Source organism: Pinus tabuliformis, chromosome 1_2, assembly GCF_031772625.1.
Source record: "Pinus tabuliformis cultivar Carrire ecotype Pingquan chromosome 1_2, CPIR1, whole genome shotgun sequence".
In the NCBI taxonomy this organism is placed as follows: domain Eukaryota; kingdom Viridiplantae; phylum Streptophyta; class Pinopsida; order Pinales; family Pinaceae; genus Pinus; species Pinus tabuliformis.
In genome coordinates this window covers 230,459,221-230,480,585 of record NC_142298.1, presented here as the reverse complement: position 1 = coordinate 230,480,585, position 21,365 = coordinate 230,459,221, and positions in this window count along the sequence as shown.

The following is a 21,365-nucleotide window of genomic DNA, read 5'->3' as shown; positions in this document are numbered from 1 at the left end:
CAGGGAGGGGTCCCAGCCGAGCAGAGACGGCAAGGTGGTTATCCGTGATGTTACTAGCAGGCCTCTCAGGTCCATTATGTATACTCTTGGTAGGATGGCCGGTAGCGCATCTTTACATGTTGCCAACAGATCTCATATGCAACATGCCTTGGAATGTCTCCAACCGAAGATCTTCAACTGGAGTGATGCAGTGCTTACTCAGATGAAAAATCAATTGAACAAGGTGAAGGACGGGAAGCTGAAGAACTTTGGTTTTGGTTCGATTCTGACTGCCTTCGCCTTGGAGAAGATCCCTCTGATGCAACCTCAGTACATTGATCTCGGAGTGCCTTCTCCTACCGAGCCGCGTATGCAGCGATGGGTCGATCACATGTCCAGACATGCAGGTCAATCCCAGATTTCTTTCAATGCCGCTTTCTTCAGGTGGTTCGATCGCCAGGAGATGTCTCTTTCCGAGTACCCATATGTTGGTATGGATTTCCGGGGTGATCCGGATATGGTACTGCCAGACGGTGTTCAGTGGGATGCTACTGGTAAGAACTTCAACCATATTACTGTTCATTGTTTTCATTTATAATGTTCTTGTGCTTTATTCTATCAAGACTTTAATTGAACTCATGTGTGCTTGCAGATGTCGGCCCTGTTCGTCCGGCGGTTCGTCTGAGACCACCTGTTGCTGCTCCGGCAGAGGAACCTGCTCGGAGAGTTATTATCCGTGATCTTAGCGATACTGAGACCCTTACAGATGTGCAGGGGCAGGTTGAGAACCTTACCCGTGGTCTTCCGGATGTACAGATTGACGAGTTACCTTTACCGATGCAGCAGCACACTATCGGTGTACCTAGACGATGGACCCGTCTTCTGCGCATGATAGCCCAAACTGTGGCTTACTATCAGGAGCATCACTAAGCTAGGGTGCCCCCTAGCATTTTTGAGTTTTTAGGTCACATGACCAATTTTGTCTTGGTTACAGAACATTATGTATGAACTTTATGAATAGCTTATATATATATTTTGATTTTCGAGTCTCATTCTGGTTGATTTGGATGATTCATATGTACACTTTTTATGATGTGTCCTTTTTATAAATGTTGCAAATGTCTATCTAACACATAGTTTGCCAATGAGTCAGTTAATGTGTTTAGATTTCTCGAAATATGTTGATATTGAATTGAATCAAATCGTCTTTCCAAGATCTTTACTCTTAGGAACATGTGATAAATAGCTGGATTACGAACAGAATATATACCATTGAGTTGTAGTACTACGAGCTGTGAGTCTAGCCTGACAATTAGTCGGCGTATGCCTCGCGCGATGGCATCAGAGAGTAGTTCTATCAACGCGCTATACTCAGCGATGTTATTCGTTGATTGCCCAATACATACACCTCTGAAACTTACTAACTCGCCACTTGGATCAAAAATGGCCCATGCTGCGGAGGATAGGTTCCGCGAACTACGACTCGCTCCGTCGGCATATCCAACACATGTCTCCATAAGGTTTGACATCTGCAACGAATGAAAAAGGAGAATCACTCAACCAAAACAAGAACTTTGGCGAAAACAAAATACAACAAAAGCATGCAGGTTACTATTTAAGCATAGTAATGCTTGAGGTACAGCCCGTTCCGGGGTTGCGCCAGTGGAATTCCGTCGTAATCTATTAACTAGTAGGCTCCTTTTGCTAACACTCTTTTAACAATATAGGGGCCCATCCATAAGGAATTGAATTTACCTGCTCCTAATTTATCGGATTCTTGGTCATAAAGCAAGACCAAATCACCTTCTGAGAAGACACGGGGTTTGACATTTTTGTCGAACTGAGCCTTGACTCGTTTCTTATGGGCTTCGTTAGCCAAAGCGGCATCACGACGGGTTTCATCCAAGTGGATTAATTCCAAGAAACGAGCCTCTTCTTCCGAAGTTCCGGGGAGGAGATCAATTGCGAGTTTAAGCGACGAAATTTCACACTGGATCGGTAAGACTGCTTCTAGACCGTACACCAATTGGAAAGGTGTGAATCCGGTTGCGTTTCTTACCGAGGTTCGGTAGGCCCACAAGGCTGCATACAGGATTAGGTGCCATCTTCTTTTATGAACTCCGATCATCCTCTGCAACATACGCTTCAGGACCTTGTTGATTGCTTCAACTTGTCCGTTGGCTTGTGGATAATACGGAGTAGAGCTGTCGTGAGATAGCCCTAGTTTGGCAGCTAATTCGACCATCATGTGATTGCGGAAATGCGATCCATGATCTGTAACTATAGCCTGGGGTACGCCGAACCTGGCGACTACATGATTGAAAAAGAATAGGGCAGCTGTTTCACCAGTATTGTCCAATGTAGGCATCGCCTCGGCCCATTTGGTAAAATAGTCAACTGCGACTATAATATACCCATGCCCCCCGGTCGAGGTGGGGTTACATTGCATGAAATCGATGCCCCATTTGGCGAAAGGCCCAACTGCAACTATTGGTTGCAGAGGTGCGGGTGGTCTTCTTGTTTTGCTATCAAAGATTTGGCAGGAATGGCAACTTCGGACTGCGATTATGCAATCTTTGAACATTGTTGGCCAAAAATATCCTGCTCTTAATATCTTTTGGGCTGTAGCGAAACCTGATTGATGCCCCCCACACGCGCCTGAATGACACTCATTCAGGGCTTTTTCGGCTTCTTCATGGGTGAGACACCTCCTCAGAATGGTATCGATACCACGACGGTAAAGAGTATCACCGACGATCATGTAGTCTTTTGCTTGGTATCGTATACGTTTCTGTTCGGAGTGTGAGGTGTCAGGCCGAAAATTTTGGGTTTGGAGATAGATAATTATATCTCCATACCATTCATCGCTTGCAGATATCAAAAACAAATTCTCGTCCACGATTGATTCCTTGGAGGTTTCATCGTTGGACGACGAAGGGAGGTCGCATAATAATTCTGCGAACACCAGAGCTTTCTTCGACTTGGATTTCACAAATTCCAGATCAAACTCTTGAAGAATCGCTATCCATTTGGAATACTTGCCCCCCAGCAACTGTCGCGACAGTATATAAGTCATGGGGTTGCAATCCGACAGAATGGTAGTTTTCCTAAAGAGGATATAATGTCGAAATCTTTGTACCGCTTGAACAGCAGCAAGCGCCAGCTTTCCAACGTAAGAATATTTACTTTCTGTATCATTTAAGTTTTTACTTAAATAATATACAGGATGTTCAACTCCATCGACTTCTTGAACTAAAACCATCGCAATGGTTGTATCTGCTGCAGCTAGATACAGGTTAAAATCCCTAAGATAATCTGGGGCGTACATTAATGATGGTTTTATTAGAGATTCTTTCAAAGCGTCAAAGGAAGCTTGCGCAACCTGGTCCCAATCGAAGGGTACATCTTTTTTCAAAAGACGTGTATAACCTTTAGCAAGTTCTGCGTAATTTGGAATGAACCTTCTCAGAAAGTTTGCTTTCCCTTGGAGTTTCTGAATCTGAAGCAAATTCGAAGGTGGAGGCAAATTGACGATTGCCTGAACCTTACAAGGGTCGAGACGAATCCCATCTTTAGAGACTACAAAGCCAAGTAAACGACCAGAACCGATGCAGAACACACATTTGTGTGGATTGAGTCTTATCTTGTAGTGTCGGCAACGTAGAAATATCGCTTTTAGATGCTGCGGATGATCAGTCCGCTTTCGCGAATGAGCCGGAAGATCGTCGAGATATGGTTGAACAATGCTTTTGATGTCGTGGAAGGCATAATTCATAGCCCTCTGAAAAGTCGCCCCTGCGTTCTTCAAACCAAAGGGTAATTTTCGATAAGCGAATGTGCCCCACGGACATATAAATGCAGTCTTAGACTGGTCCTGTGGGCGGATATTAATTTGATTATATCCGGAGAATCTGTCCATAAAGGAAAAGATTTCACATCCGGCACATTCATCAATTATCTGGTCGATGAAAGGTGTAGGGTAGTTGTCCTTTGGACAAGCTTGGTTTACATCCCTATAATCGACGCACTCTCGTATTGCTCCTTGTTTTTTCATAACAGGAACAATGTTCGATACCCAATCGGTTAGAGGAACCAGGTAGATGAATCCAGCATGGAGAAGTTTCTCAACTTCTGCCTTAATGGCAGCGGCTTTCTTAGGGTGAACCTGTCGAAGCCGTTGCCTTACTGGTTTGACATCAGGATACATTTTAATTTCATGTTCAACGATACTCGAGTCGATGCCTGGAATTTCATCATATGACCAAGCAAAGACATCTCTAAATTCACGAAAAAGAGCGTTATATATTTCCAGTTCTGAAGGGGAACAACCTTTGCCAACATGAATATTCTCTACAGCACCTGTTTTGGTCGAGATATTTATGGCTATAGTCTCTTCAATATTGGATAAGTTTCGCTCGGAATCCACCGTGTTTATAGTATTTGTTAGGAATTCAAAGACTGAAGGGTGGTAAAGATCTTTTTGAGTATCTTCTTCGTATTCCGGAATAAGGGAACGATGGTGGTGGTCATTCCATGGTGCCCCCTCAATCATCATTGATTGTAAGATCCCTTCATCAGTCCCATGTACTTTTGACCAAGGATCTAATGGGGTACCATATTCTCTAGATCTATCTACCCAAACGCTCGATGAGCGCTGATTGGGGTTCGCCTCCCAGGCCTGAAACATTGATTGCTACAATATTTCAATGGGGCTTGGTGGCAAAACCATCGAATGATCCATAGCGACTCTGCCTTCTGTGACTTTCAAGGTGGATACCATATTGCATGTTGCTACAAATGGTACATTTCCTATGCAAATAGGAGGTGGTAGCGCGAATGTTCCCATCATAGTGGGATCTTTCAACAGACCTACTCCAATATCTTGAATCGACCGGTCGCTGCCATGGATCATGGGAACGTTTCCTGTAACCTGTGAACCATTAGGGAGGAAGTTTTGTTGATCGACGACCGTAATCCCTCCTTCAAAGGGGAATGCGATCTTCCTAAAATAAGTCGACACAACAGCTTGCATGGCATAAATCCATGGTCTTCCCAGTAGGATGTTATAGTCAAGATTACCATCAATGACTTCAACATCTATTTCTACTGTTTTGCCCCCTAGTTCAACTTTCAGGTTACTAAGGATACCGTAAGGGGTATATATCCTTCCGTTGAATGCTTTTAATGTTGTCGATGATCGCGACAAGGTTGGAGATCCTAAAGTTTTCCAGCAACTCATCGACATAATACATGTCGATGCCCCCTCATCAATAATCGTTCTATGAACTGTTTTGTTGAGGGCTTTCACTTGGACAAGGAAAGCTAGTTGAGCTGGTAACTGAGGATCATACCCTTTGTGATCAAAGGATACCAAATTGGAATCTTTAGGATCCACCCCACCAATTGCTGATAACAACGCCTGCCTTTGGGATGGGCAATGTTGTAGTACCTCAAGAGTCGACATAGCAGATGGCGATTGCGCCAAATCTTCCACTATGTTATAATGCTGTGCCGCTCTGGCACGAGGATTAAAGGTCGACTTGTGTACCACTCCCTTTGGCGGTTTTATTGTTAATTCATGCGTGATGGGGGGTACAACTTCTGCCGAAGTTGTTGTCGAACTGCTAGGTTGATCTTTACCTTTATCGTTCGACACCTGTGGATTCCCGTAATCTTTGTTCCTTGTCGAAATCAAAGCATCATTTTGCTGTTTTGAAACCGACAACATAAGCACTTGAGATGGGGAAGCGTTTCCACTATCAACCAGATTTTGACCTGGGTTAGGAAATTGATCACTTGACACAGTTGAGGTATGAGGACTTTTAAAAAACCTCTTAAGCTCAGTTTTGAATGGGCAATCCTTAGTGTTGTGATCTTTGTCATCGCATATTTGACATGGATACCGTTTCCTATTCCCAGGAGGGTTCGAAGAATTTTTCTTAGGGGATGACTCACCTTGTTTATTCTTCTTCCCTTTGTTTTGTTTCTTCTTGCTTCCTGGTTGATTGGTTTCTTTGCCTTTATCGGTTGATACGGCATTTACTTCCGAAGCAAGAAATTCTTCATGCACATTTTGATTCGAATCCTTACGGGCCTTCTTTTGATGGGTCCTTTTCGGATTTGTGTTTGCCGTGCCAATCACGCCATCGCCGGCATGAGAGTCACTATTTGATTTAGGAGGAGGAGGGATTGAAAACTCTGGTCTAGGGGCGTCTGGTATTTTGTCATAGAGCGTGCCGGACTGAGTATATACTAAGTCCAAATATTGTGCACGAGCGATAACCTGCTCTTCTGTTACGACTCCCCCCTTTGCCACATCTTCTGTTATGGCCGGAAGTAACGACTTTATAAACCACTCAGCTAAAAGCTGATCAGGGACGTATGTTTTAACCATTCTTCGTCGACGTCGCCACTCATGTATATGATCTGATATATGAGTTGCGGTTGTCTGTTTGAAATTGGTCAATATCTCTGTTCCCATTTCGTACCTTATTGGTAATTGAAAGTGGGTTAAGAATGTCGTGGCAAGGGAGCTAAAATTGTCGAACGAAGCTCTTGGCAATTCTATATACCATTTTGCCGCTGGACCTGTCAATGTCCTTTGAAAGAGGCGAAGCCGTATCGAATCCTCATTTAAAGTGTTCGACGAACACCATAGATGAAATGTCATCACATGATTCGACGGGTCTTCACCTGGATTTCCATTGAATTTAGGAATGTCAGATGGAAGTTTGTGCGGAATCACTGGCCACCATGGGGCGTAAGCAATTGGATCATTAGTTAACCGATGTAAATCAGGCAACTCTAAAGTCGCCACGAATGGTAACTGTTGATTCAAGTTAGGTGAAGCGTAACCAGGATACGATGGAATCGCCTGAACAGTCGGTCTTTGCATACCAGCATAATGGAGTTGATGCTGGTATGATTGATACGGTTGATGGACTTGACCACTATAAAGTGGTTGATTTTGACCATTTTAGATATTTGGTTGTCCAGTATTCGCAAAGATTTGCTGTTCAGAACCTTGGTACACTTGTTGGAATTGTGGTTGTTGGTATTGCACTATCCACGGTTGTGTTACCATGGGTTGTTGCGCTACACTAACCATTGGACCAAGATGTGGGGTAGTTGTACCTGATTGTACTTGTGTCGCCCCACCAGTAGGTGATTGTGGTTGGGTCGCCGGGTCAAGGGGCTGTTGCATGAGAACCTGAGAAATCTGAGGTTGACATACAACAGGCATCGTTTGAACTTGCGACACGGTTACAATAGCCGGTGTAGTTGGGATGTTCGTCACAGGTACACACTGTTGCATGGAATATACAACTCTTGGTGGCTGGGATAGCATAGGTACCCAGCTACTCATTGCAATTCCACCATAACTTGAATAAGGTTGAGAACTCCCGTATGGGTACCCTCCCGGAGGGGGTAATGAAAGGGCATATTGCCCCCCATACGGTGGTAATCCAGAACTCAAGGCAATTGATTGTCCTGGAGGACTGGATGGCCTAATTAGATTCCCAAAAGGGTCAATTTGATGAGTCTCACCATAAGAGTTACCAGACATTACTCCGGAACAAACAGGAACAGACCATACTGTCGAGATAGTCTCTTGGTGGACTCCTTCCAGCGATTGAGAGCTAGTTGGGACAGATGGTATGCCGGCGAACATTGTTGGATTTGCAGCAGGTAATTCTGTCATCGCCGTGTCATTTGACACAGTCCTAGATGTCGACGGTTGTTCAGACATTTTAAGTCTATCCAATTGATCGCCTAGTGATTCTACAGGAACTTCCACTAGTGATGGACAAACTTCTGTTGTAGCAGGAAATAGAGTGACCCCTACTCCAAAATGAGTTGGAGTGGATACTTGCGGTTCCTCTATAATTTCCTCTATCGCAATCAGACCAGGTGGAAGAGGAAGACTGTCAGGTCCGTAAAAGATTTCCGGTGCCGAAGAAGGGGTTGTATCAACAGCGACAGATGTTTGAGGAACAAAACTCTCTGGACCAGTTACAGATGGAACTGGTTCAGTTATACAAGTATTTGCCCCCATACTAGGATCAGTATTACTGTCCTTCTGTGGCGGTTGAACTTCTTCTATAGAGGCAGGGTTTCTGGAAATGTTTGGAGTAACCAGAATCTCAGATGTTGTCGGAACACTTGTTCTAACTTTTAAAGGAGATTTTGAACTGGTTCGACGAGCTCGCTTTGTCCGGATTGTTTTCGATTCCGGAGACAAAGATGGTTGACTCGCAAGCCTCCGAGAACGACGGATATTCAATTGACTTTCTTCCACGATTGCGGATTACTCGATCAACTAAAATATAAAGGGGGAAATTTGTTTTTCCGGTTTGAATGAATTTTATTAGACGCTTTTAAACATAACTTTTCTTTTTCATGTTTTAAGAGTCGAGAAAAAGCTAAAGATGACTCTAGTCTCCTTCGATGTATTAACGAGCCCGAAGTGACAAATGCTCGGTCAGACCTTTTCAGTTATAGAGTTTGAAAAGAGCCAAAAGAAACTGCTCTGGAGATCTAGGCAGAGGGTGTGCCAAACCTTTCGCGAAACCACAGAATACGTTTTACGGTACGGGTGGTCGATCTTCATGAATGCTGTGTTCACTGCATCGCGATCAGTAGGGCGGTCGACACGGCTTCCTAAGGATAAAGGATGATTGCCTATAGGGGTCTCCCAATATATACGCGACGGTACGTGGGAGCACAAGTCCGTATTAGTGCCACCGACTCTCAGGAGGAATCACCCACCTTCGTAGAAATCGACAGTCACTATGTTTAACGACGCCGGAACACGTCTCTACCTAGACCTCTATGTGTTTTCGTTATGTTTCAAATGCGTTGTTAGGTTCATTCAGTATATTTTAAGTTGATCTTTTTAAAGTTTGCCTTTCAAGGTTCACCACGAGATGTATATGACAAATTCCTAAATGCAGCCTAAGATGAGAAGCAAGCTTTTTCAAATCTTTTTTACTGATGAAAATCTTAACTACTGAGGGAGAAGAAAGGCAAATTCTTTTCACACAGTTCATACAGCACAAACTAATGCACTTTCTCCTAAATCATCATGCAAACTTTTTCCAATGCATGTATTTTCTTTTCCCTTTCTTAATGTTGATTGGTTACAAAAAGAAAGTTGTTATATAACTTTGATTTTGATTTAAAGCGAAAACAAACAAGTTTGTCCAAAATCAAAAGACACCTTAAGATTTACCTGTTTAATCACTGGAAATGCATAAAATCAAACCATAATGACAAAAGTAAAATGACTAATCAGCTATGGACAGCAAACAAGCTAACTCTTTAGACCAGCAAAATGCCTAACACAGGTTCAGATCTAAGAGGCCAAAAACAAGACTAGTTTACTCTTCGTTATGGGAAATTGTAAATGAGTAAGAAATACAAAGAACAAGTACAATTTCGTTATATAACAGAGGCGAAATGATGGCAAGTAAGGCTGGTTTCAGAACTGGTACAAGACTGGTAACTGGCTGCCAAATCTATAGTGAAAACAGGCAAGAGAAAGGGAGGAAACTCCAACTGCACTAGGCAAAATTGGGCCAACGCAGGTGCTGCTCAGCCAGTCTGGCTCTCAGCACAGGTAGCCCCTTCGGGACCTACTTTGCAAAGCAGGTAGCCTGTGTACTACCTGCTTTGGAAAACGAAAGTTGTGTTTTCACAGTTTCCGGGTCACAATTTTCTCAAAAATGCACAGTTTTTGCTCAAATGAGAAGCAATCAGTTAAGCACACTCAAAGGGATGATTAGGAGGATGAAAATCTATCACTAAGAGCTTACAAGGATCCTTGTAGATCAGCTCTTCAAATCATGAACATGCTCAGAAATGAGCTAGAGTAGCTGCCCTCTACTTCGCTTTTGATATAGTCAAAAGCTTTTCGATTTGGTACTCTTTCGTTCAGGAAATGAATAGCAAAATACTACAAACAATCAAACAGATACGATCCCCAGTGGAGTCGCCAGTTTGTTGTAGGGAAAAGTATCCGACTCGGATGACCCTATCCCACTCTAAGGGTGATAGTACCTCAGCAACAACTGTAAAGAAAACTACTTAAGGTTTACTTCTTTATGAAAGCAAAAGAGAGTGGATAAATGCACTAACCGTTGCCTTGTGCTTAATGTCGAATCCAAACTCTTCTCTATGGCCGCTTGCTCCCAGCTCTTTGCTCTTTTGCCGGCCCAGCTACAATGAGATCCTGCAAAATGACAAAGAAGGAGACTACAAGAGGCATGCAATCATAACTGATTCACGGATTAGCATAAACCAAATATACAATTATCACAAAACATCATTGGAACAAATGCATATAGAAGAACCTCAATAGCTTTTATTAATGAAGAAGTAAAGGTTCTGAGAGTGTTACAACCATTGAAGGTCCTAATCCAGCAACACCTCCCAGCAGAAAGAATTTCTCCTCTTCATCTCCCTCAAGCAATCACCCAATAGCTCTACAGTGAAACCAACAACATAGCATTACTTTGCACAAAATTTCAGCCTCCTGAGCTCATAGGAGAGAGCTCAATATATAGATGAATTGAGAAAGGATGAGTCAGCTTGCAACTGATGTGTAGCTGCCTTGTGTCCTCTCTCTCTTCAGTTAATCTTTAGTTGATCTTCAGTTCTTGAGTCCACTTGGAGAACCTTGCTTCCACTTGGAGAAACAGAGCCTCTGACTCATCACAAGGCGAAATCCCTGATCCAAGTGTCATTTTTGGAGCAATGACTCAGTGTGCCACTTGTCCCATCTCGCTCAGCACAGGTGGCCTTTGTTCCACTTTCTTTGCAACGCAGGTACACCATGGAGGATCTGAGTTTCAGCGCAGAAGCCTAGTGGAGCACCTGCTTTGATTTCAGGATTGCTTGTTTTTGAGTGTTTTCAGGTGGAGAACTGATCTGAGAGCTGTTGGTTTGCTGACCTTGTTCCTCTAGGGGTAGGAACATCATGTTTAGGGAACTTTGGATCCCTTGGATTATTGACAATTCATGCCTGTTGCTGTAAGGCACAAAATTGTCTATAACAGTGATTACACAATTTTTGGATTCGGGGCTTGGGTTTGAGCACTAAGGTTATGAAATGAGTAGTTATAGGCAACAGAGACTCTACATTACACAATTCCAAGAGATAATATTATTGTGTAAGGGCTGAGACTGTGCAATGCAGAGTTCATGAGGGTTGGATGAGGCTAGGTTGCTATGAACTTTCCAAAATTTGGCCAAGTGTCGGATTAGTGAAACCGATGCAAAAAATAATAGAACTTGAATGCAATCACACACTTTGACACTTGGCAACACAACATAGATCATCTAGAACATATGAACCCATACTTCCTTTAGTGTGATAACCTTTGTGACAACTTACGACAAGTGTGGCACTAAAGATAGAATTTGAGATGATAATGATGACACTTGTAGGATTGTGCGTGAATATTTGGAAATGAATGAAAAAAATGCCTACATAATAAGAACAACTCATTATCACAAATATTTCCCCTTGAAACAAACCAAAACTCCACCTTTCATTATAAGCAACAATTCCCATGCCAAAAGACGACATTTGCTATCTGAAAATAAAAATGTGAACGACATTTGTGATACATGAATGATAGTGAAAGAAACACATGCCAAAGAAAAGATAACATGAAAATGATAGTGCAAGCAAGTGAATGTGATAGCCAAAAACATAAAACGGAAGCTCACAAAAACAAAGGTGTGCATGTGCGACAATTTTCAAAAATCACCGAAATAGAAGTACAAACGTGACTATAATGTGACAAATTGTTGTTGTCAGTTTTCACTAATTGTCAACATCAATTAGACATCACATAGGTACAATCTTGATATAGTGATTGTTAGACTAGGAGGTAACTCCTCAACTGTGATTGATTTATTCATTCAGGTTGTTCACTATTATATAGAAGAGGGAGTGATTGTTCAGTTCATCTCTTGATGACTCTCAATTTCTTTTATTATTTATTTACACTAATTATAGTTTTTCACCCAATCCCTATGATAAGGTGTCAAAATTCGCCCCCAATCTGAAGGGATGTTAGTGAGTCCAAGCATCATTCTAAATCTCTCAAGCTTTTCTCTTCCAAGCACTTTCATGAAGATGTCTGCAATCTGATCACTAGTGGAACAATGATGAAGATGGATTGTTTTGGCCTCAACATGATGTTGAATCAGCTGATATTTTGTATTGATGTGCTTTGTTCAATCATGGAACTTTGGGTTCTTGGCCAACTTTATTGCTGAGGTATTGTCAATCATGAGTAGAGTCAATTGTACTTGTTTTACCTGCAAATATTCAAGAATTTTCTTGAGCCACACAATTTCTTTTGTTGCCTCAACTACTGCGACATATTTTGCCTCTGTTGTGGAATCTGCTAGAACTTATTGTTTGCGTGATCTCCAGGAGACAGCTCCTGATCCAAGACTCATAGCATAACCTAAACTAGATACCCCAATTTCTTTATCTCCATCGAATTCTGAATCAGAGTATCCAATCAAGTTGAAGTCGCCCACTTGTGTATAATTGATTCCAAAGTCTTAAGTTCCCTTCAAGTACCTTAGAACTCTTTTTGCTACAGACCAATATCCCTCACAAGGCTTTTCATAAACCTGGAGAGGATTCAAACAACAAACGAAATGTTTGGTATGGTAGTAGTTAGGTAGTTGAGACTTCCTACAAGTTGTCTATACTTTTTTGCATCCTAAAATTCTTTTCCTTCAATGGATGTGATCTTTAAGTTTTGTTCCATTGGAGTAGTCAGAGGATTACATTCAGTCATGCCAAACATGTTCAACAGATCTCCAATGTACTTCTTTTGAGAAAGGAATATGGACTTTGGATGTTGAGTTACTTCAATACCAAGATAGTAATGAAAATAGCCCAAATCAGTCATTTCAAAACCTTTCCTCAATTCCTTCTTTATGGATGCAATGTAGCTCTCATTGTTCCTTGTCATCAAAAGGTCATCTACATATACCACAAGATATACAGCTATTTTTCCAACCTTCTTGACAAACAAAGTTACATCATCAAGATCATAATGTTTGAAATTGAATTTCAGAAGATGCTCAGTTAGTTTTTCATACCAGGTTCACGGTGCTTGTTTGAGGCCATACAAGGATTTCAAAAGTTTGCATACTTTGTGTTCATGTCCTTTTACAACAAATCCTTTAGGCTGGGACTTAAAAACTTTCTCTTTTAGATCTCCATTCAAGAAAGCAATTTTTACATCTATTTGATGAACTTTCCAACCGTTTTGAGCTGCTAGGGAAAAGAGTGTTCAGATGGTAGCCCATTTTGTTGTGGGGGAAAAAGTCTCCTCATAATCAACCCCTTCCTTATATGCAAAACCTTTTGCCACAAGCCTGGCTTTGTGCTTTTCAAGTGAGCCATTAGCTTTATACTTGTTTTTGTAGACCCACTTGTAGCCAATTGGTTTGGTTCCCAATGGAGGATCAACCAGCTTCCAAGTGCCATTCTTTATTAGGACATCATACTCCTTTTGCATCGCTTCTTTGAAGGAAGTTGGTTCCAAATCTGTAGACAAATTCAATTCACAATCATAAGAAACATCTATATCAACAGGTGAGTCAGAGTCATCTACATCACCTCCATTTTTACGGTTTGAATTTCTAGTTCCTGTCTTTTTAACCTCATCAGGATGAACACTTTCAAGCATCTTTGTCAGCCACTTTGGGGGACCTTTCTCAGATGGTCCGGGCTGCTTTGTTGATTGAGTTGGGACTGAATCAAGATTGAGTCTCCAAATTCTGTCAGTCACATCACTCAAAGTATCATCCGTTGTTTGAGTTTCATGCGGGGGAGAGAGTGCTTCAGAAAAAGATTCCACGGGTTGATCTAGTATAGGAATCCCCCCTTCAAGATGTGGAATATGATTATCAAATTCTTGAAATGATTTTGCATTTGCAAATCTATCCAAGCGATCAAGTTGCCGCTCAACAACATTGTCTGTTTTGGATGATTCAAGAAAGATTACATCTCTAGATACAACAAACTTTTTATTGACTTCATCATAGAGACAATATGCTTTGGAGGTGTTTGAATACCCTAGGAAGATACACTTATGAATTCTTGCACCAAGTTTGTTTCTATGTACCTTTGCTATTAAGGCATAACATGTGGAACCAAAGACCCTGAGATGTTTTACTGAAGGAATGTGCCCATACCACATTTCATAAGGAGTCTTGTTTCTAATAGCATTAGATGGACATCTATTCTTTACATATACAACACATAGAACTACATCAGTCCAAAACATCAATTTTACATTTTTGAAAAACATCATGGAGTGTAGCATTTCTAAGATTGTCCTATTCATTCTTTTAGCTACTTGGTTCTGTTGGGGATTATAAGGCACAGTTGTTTGATGTTTGATCCCATGTTCGCGAAGATAGTTTTCAAATTCATTTGAAGTGTATTCTTTTCCATTATCAATATGAATAGAGCCAATATTAGATTGTGCATCATTTTCAGTCCATGTGTGAAAGTTCTTGAATGTTTGAAAAGCATTAATTTTGTTCTTCAATAAATAAACCCAACACATTCTGGTGTAGTCATCAATAAATGTCATCATATATTTATTTCCATTTGTAGAAGGAATGGGTATTGGACCACATAAATCTGAATGAATGAGTTCAATTTTTCTATGTGCTCTTGAATGTGAATCATGAAAAGACTGTTTGCTATGCTTTCCTAGAATGCAAGAATCACATTGCTTAAGTTTCCTAGGAATTGTAGGCAAACTAGTAACACCATTTTTCTTCAACAAGCGGAGGTTGTCATAGTTAAAGTGTCCAAATCTAGCATGCCATAATAAACTTGATGGAAATGTACCTTCTTCATAATGATAATGAGAAGTTTTGTGCACAAGCAGAGGTACCCTGCAGCTTGAGAAGCCTTTTTTATTCTATCCCCATCATGACAATTCAATGGTTTGATGCTTTTCTCACCTCAAGCTTGCCATCAAACATATAAATGGAGTGCCCTTGCTAGCGGATGTGGACCAAGGACAAAAAAGTTCTCCTTAGTTGTGGGAGATATAGAACATGATGCAGAAGAAAGTCTGGAAGACCAGGCAATTTAAGCCTGATTGTGCCAAGCCTTGATGGCTTGAGTTTTGATTTGTATGCAAAGTATACTGCTCCATCAACATTGTTAATAAATTATTCAAAAAAATCTCTTCTAAAAGTCACGTGGCAAGTTACTCTTGAATCAAGCAACCAATCATTTTTCCAAGAAGCAAGTGAAGCATTAAATAAGTCTTCATTTACTCCAATATTATAGTGTGCCACAACATAGTGAGCGGATTCGAGTTCTTTACCTTTCTCTTTGTAATTAGTTTTAGGTTTGGGTTGGTTTATTTCCTGCTCAATTCTGTCCCAAGGCAACTTGCATGTGGATGCATCATGTGATCTATCTCTTTTGTAGCGTATGCAATGAAAATTTGACTTTTCTCCTTGAGAGTGTCTGCCCCCCCTGCCTCTGAAATTTCTTCCTCTTCCTCTTTGACCACCTCTTCCTCTAGAAGAATCCTGAGCAAGATTATTTTCTCTATGAGCAAGGCACACATCCTCTTCAGAAGACTCAGGAGCTGTCTTCTTACCAAAGGCTTTCTCTCTTTCAACAATTTTTTTCACAAGGGAGTCAAAGATAATATCTTTGAGGTTTCCATTTTCTTGCAATGACTCAAGAAAATTTGAGTAAGTGGGATAAAGAGCCTTGAAGAAAGCTATCAGAGGAATATATAGTTCAACATTAGTGACTTTGATATCATGCATTATAGATTTTACTTCTGATGCAAGAGCAAGAGGATCATTATTTCGTAATTCAAGAGTGAAGAGTTTAATCATGAGTTGAACAACTTCAAGTGCAGAGTGTGAGTCATAGAGTTCCTTCAATTTTTGTAAGGCTTCGAAAGCATTTGAAAATGGTGAAATATGGTGACTCACCTCTTCATTTACTGATGCTACAATCAATGCATAAGTCTTGTTGTTCTTATTTTCCCAAATGACGGATTCCTTGTCTAAGGTAGGCTATTCTGGCTCTTTATCTCCGTCTCCAACACACACTCCTTTCCACAGCTCATTACAAATGAGAGCGTGTTTGATTTTCCATGACCATTTAGGATAATTCTCCTTCCCATTGAGAACCACTCCCATAATAGATGTTAATGAATGCATTGTAAAATCTGTGTACTGTGGAAAAAAATACTTCTGCTGCAAAATTTTGGTCCTAACCAACTCTGATTTTGATATATGAAGATAGAGGTATTATGTGGGGAAGGTGTTATTGGAGGAAGGGTGATACCATGTCAGACAATTTTATTATGATGGAGAGGCACAAAGGCACACGTGCTATGGGAGGAGGTCGATATCATGAACTGAGCAAACTATGATAGTAGCATATTATGATATAAAAAGGGAAACAAAGTTGAAACAATACCAACAGTTTGAAGCAGATACATCGTTATACTATAATATAAAGACAATGAAATTATGAAACAATATAATGTATATCAGCATTCTTTGAGACTTGTATATGAAGACAGACAATGAAAGCTAAAATTTGGACAACGTTATACAATCTCTACCAATTGCGTTAACTTGTGGTAACGAAGGAAGGACAACTTTCAACATAATATAACCTGGACAGTGTTAATGTATATAACCGGAAAACGTTAATGTATATAACCTGGAGTGGATTCACATATACCAAGGACCAAGGTATGGACTGTGTATGGTAGCCCGGTGGGTAGGGTATGGTATGCGGGTGAAGGGAGGTGTTGGGAGTTGATTGTTTATGGAGGAGGACTGTGGAGGTATTGAGGAGCAGTCATATGGGAGCAATGTTCAAAACTGGGAGGCCTTTAAACCCCACGAGCTTTCAAGCTTCAAAACCATGGGCGTATAGGAGCAGTGTATGGACCGAGGAGCAATGTATCCACTGATTCCTATAATTTACTTGTGAATATACCAAGATCAGGTTGCTACCTACATACAGTGGTGACTCCTTTCTCATGCATATCACACCATCGCCTTTCTCATGCCACTCCACAGTCGACTCCATTTGCTTATAATGACTCTGCCAACAGCATTCAATGCATAGTAGTGATTTGTCAGTCTACAAAAAAATGAAGAATGAAGGCAAAATAGATAGAATAGGCAGAATAGGTAGAATGGGAGTTACAAAGTAGAAAGGGAAGCCAAAAATGGCATTGGCTCTGATACCATGTCAGACTAGGAGGTAACTCCTAAAATGTGACTGATTTATTCACTCAGGTTGTTCATTATTATATACAAGAGGGAGTGATTGCTCCATTCATCTCCCGATGACTCTCCATTTCATCTATTATTTATTTATACTAATTATAGTTGTTCACCCAATCCCTATGATTAGGTGTCAACAGTGATATGCTTTTCCAAGCTTGCATAAAATAATCCGTTCATGCTCTTGTTACAAACTGAGCATGTGTGATGAAGTGAATTCAACACTTCTAGTCCAAGAAGGGAGCTTAAAAGCATCAGTTGACCAAGAAGTGACTATGGAATAATTGATCCTAAGATCCGTAGAAGGCTCCAAAATTTGAGTGTACGCAAAATCTTGAAGGGTTTTTTTTCATTGACAACAAGTGTGTACTAATATAGACTCTTTACAACACACAACCTCCTACCTACAAGAGGCTAAAATCTCCACTAATTATCCATCTCCTACTCGAAGGGAGCTACTACCCCCTAATCAAGTTTAATGTCTCCTACCGGAAGGAAGCCAATACTCCCTCACTAAATCTAACAAACCTCAACACCTTCAAGGACCACGTTTCAAAATTTTCATACTGGATCCAGCTATCTCAATCAACCGTAAAAAACATCTAGGCCACCACCCACACTAACCATATACCAAGATACCAATGATGGAATCACTGAAAAATTGAATTCGAAACACTGAATACCAGTCACTGCATCACTCAATCAACCACTAAATACAAAACTACTCAATACCAACATACCAATCATTGAATACTAGTATACTGAATAACCAATCACAGAATCAAACCAATATACAAGTCACTGAATACCAATTGTTGAAAACCTTCTCAACAACACATTATCAGTCCATACCATGCCAATTCCTTTCAAGAACCACATCAAACACAAACTGACGAATATCCATCAATTAATTCAAATCACATCTCAATATGTAACATCATTGTCATGCAGCAAGCTAAAGTCATCGTGAAAATATGGGAAAGAATAAGAAACAAGATATAAGATCTATGTCCAATAAGTCATGATACTTATGTCACTAGAACCAACTTGTTAATCATATGTCCGAGCCACAATCATTAAAACACCTCTATGCATGTCCCAAAACTAGACCCAATGTGTACAAAACTTCTCTCACTACAGACAGATCAATCAAAAAAAGAAACAACATATTTGTGATACAAGTAGCCATATTATTCATTTATACTTTCTTTGTCTCTATCGTCTAGACCATGTATTGGAACAATTCATTCATTTCCCCAAAACCCTAGTCATAATACCACTAATAGCATCTCTATATAAGGCACAAAAAATAACTTAAATTCATAGACATAGAGGGATCCAAGCCACTGTTATAGTCATAAGCCATCAGTGATGTCACATTAATCGCTATGCTCAAATGATTTCGATAAACATAGATCAATCATGTAGGTCTATTTATATGCATCAAATCAATTCATTATGCATATATTTATCATTAGATCAAACAAGATATTCAACCTCTTAAAGTGACAAAATCAATCTCATTGTTCAAGGAGGATCTCTACACACACAAGTGACAAAACCTTCTTCTAATTCCAATATCTCTATAAAAAGTATAATATATGCAAACAAGACATCATGTAGACCTTATTGTTCCTCCAAAAACCTTTTTAGTAGCTACTGAAAAATGACCTTTGTTCACTGAATAAAATCTCAAAAAAATTATTAATCAAGGAATTTCAAAAATCTTCCATACTTCACCTAAATTTGTAGCAACATCACTGCCAATAAGATCACAATAGTTTCAAATACCAAGTGTTACACAGCAATTTGTCACCGTCTGTCACCGTCCCTTTTTTACCCCTCACCCGCACACCAGAGGACTAATTCCGGGACCTGTGAGAAGTGACATGCCCTGAAACCACTTGCATCATATTCCTCTAAGTATGAGCTTCATTTGCCCTGAAGACATCTCCTGCAAAATCTCCATGAAAACAACTCTTTTTGCATTAGCGCGGGTCCGCAGTCCACTACCCGTGCCAATGAGGGAAATCCTCTAAGAAGGGTGCGCTATTGGCACTCTGTCTCAGAGTCGCACTCGCGCCAACCGAATTGAGTAAAGTTTTCAACCAACAAGCTCCCAAAGGTTCTCTTCAACAAATTCACCAACTGAATCTATGTTGAGCTAGGATGGTTTGGCTTCGAATCTCCATAGAAGGGAAATTGGTTTGCCACTTTTCATGGAAGTTTCCAAGTGATAAAGCCAATCCCATGAATAATGTGGTTGATCCTATCTCTTTCTTCTCTATCTATAAAAGCTTGCCTCTATGCCTTGAGCAAGCTAGTCATAGTTACAATAGCTCCAGTTCTAGCATAGTGATAGAGAGTTTGAAGCTGCAAGAGCCTTCTTTGCACCCATAAGGCCAAATCTAAGTAAGGAGATTCTTGTCACTCAAAGAGAGAGAGGCTTGTTCCTCATCTCAACAAGCTTTGCAAGACTTGTGTAGCTGACTATGCAGCCAAAGGAGGATTTGACGTAAGAACAATGGTTGTATTCTTCTTTGTTACTTATTAATAATAGATTACTATCATTATGGTTCCACTCTCATTGTCCTATGTTTGATGTTGAGTTATATCTTTTCTGACTGGTATATAATTGCATCTACTAGATTTTATGCTTGTTTTTGTGTTGTTCTTTGCATGTGTAGGTGTCCAATCACGGAGATCATGGGGATCGTGACCAGCCAAAGCAAAGGAACGAGGGTGACATCTCTTCTACGAACACTAGCGTTGGAATCCAAGTAGGTTCTCACCATCTACTTTGTATTTGCAATTAGGGACTTGTGTGATAGCATTGTGTGATTGTTGCTAGACCCGGTCTGGGCTAGTAGGGATCATCTCTGTCCGCAGAGAGGATTTACCTCCACAACAAAGACATAGCCTACACATTAGTAGTGGGAAGGATGTTCATTGGCCATAGGAGGAGAATGATGATGCAATCCTAGCAGTGGTACCCTGGTGGGTGCGCCCAAAAGGTTTTAGATGTGGCACAAGTGAAAAGCATTGGGATGCATTGAGCGGGTGGAGCACACCCAGCAGGGGTAAATGAGAGGTATACCCCAACGCATTAGATTTAGCACCCAAATCAAAGCGTTGGGCTATTGGCGTCAGAACATGGTAGTAGTAAACTGAGCAATGAGAGGAGGCCCCCACTTTGACAGCTAAGCTCGCTGAGGGCAAGCCTAAAAGGGAAGTCTACAGATAAAATAAAGATGTAATACAATGGGAGACTCAACCTGATGGAAAGACACTGTAAATGCTGGTAAGCCAAAAAAAAATTAACAAAGCATGTGGTTTCATAACAAGGCCTCGAAGGACATTTTCTTTCTCCTCCTACAGAAGACAGGTGGCAGCATGGAATTGGCCTAGACAGTGGAATATAGTGACGTCAACACCAACCAATAAGAGGTGGACACATGGTAGTCATATGTGGTGTTTTTAGGCACCCAAAGGTCCCATTTCTAGGTGACATGTGTCACCACACCGGAGGAGTGAGGTGTCCCTGGTGATGTCAACATGATGTCTTCCGGCAGGATCACCCTAAAAGTTTTTAAAAAGAGCACAACAGGTCTTATCAAGTAGTAGGAGCCATGACACGTGGGAAAAAATAGCATGACAATGATAAGCTAATGAGATTCAAGTGCGAGGACCCCATGAGACAGCTCAACCCACAGGACAGAGCTCAAAAGATTCACTTTGGCGCACTTAGTGGAAGCATCGGGCACCAAACGTCGAACCACAATGGCATAGCGAAAACAAATCAGAGAAGCACCAGACAATCCCCACAGACACATCAACCTAGAGTTTAAACCCTGATGGGTTTATTGTGGTTCTGCAAAATCAATGCACTAGGATGTTTGGGGCTACGTCCTAAGTAACTGCACTAGGTTCTATGGAATAAGTAAGAACCAAAGCATGAAGATATAAAGAGTCATGGAGGCTCTTGGGAGATCCAAATTAACACATGGATTTTCCCTAGTCTATTTCACATAGAAACAAATGGAATGGAAGACTAA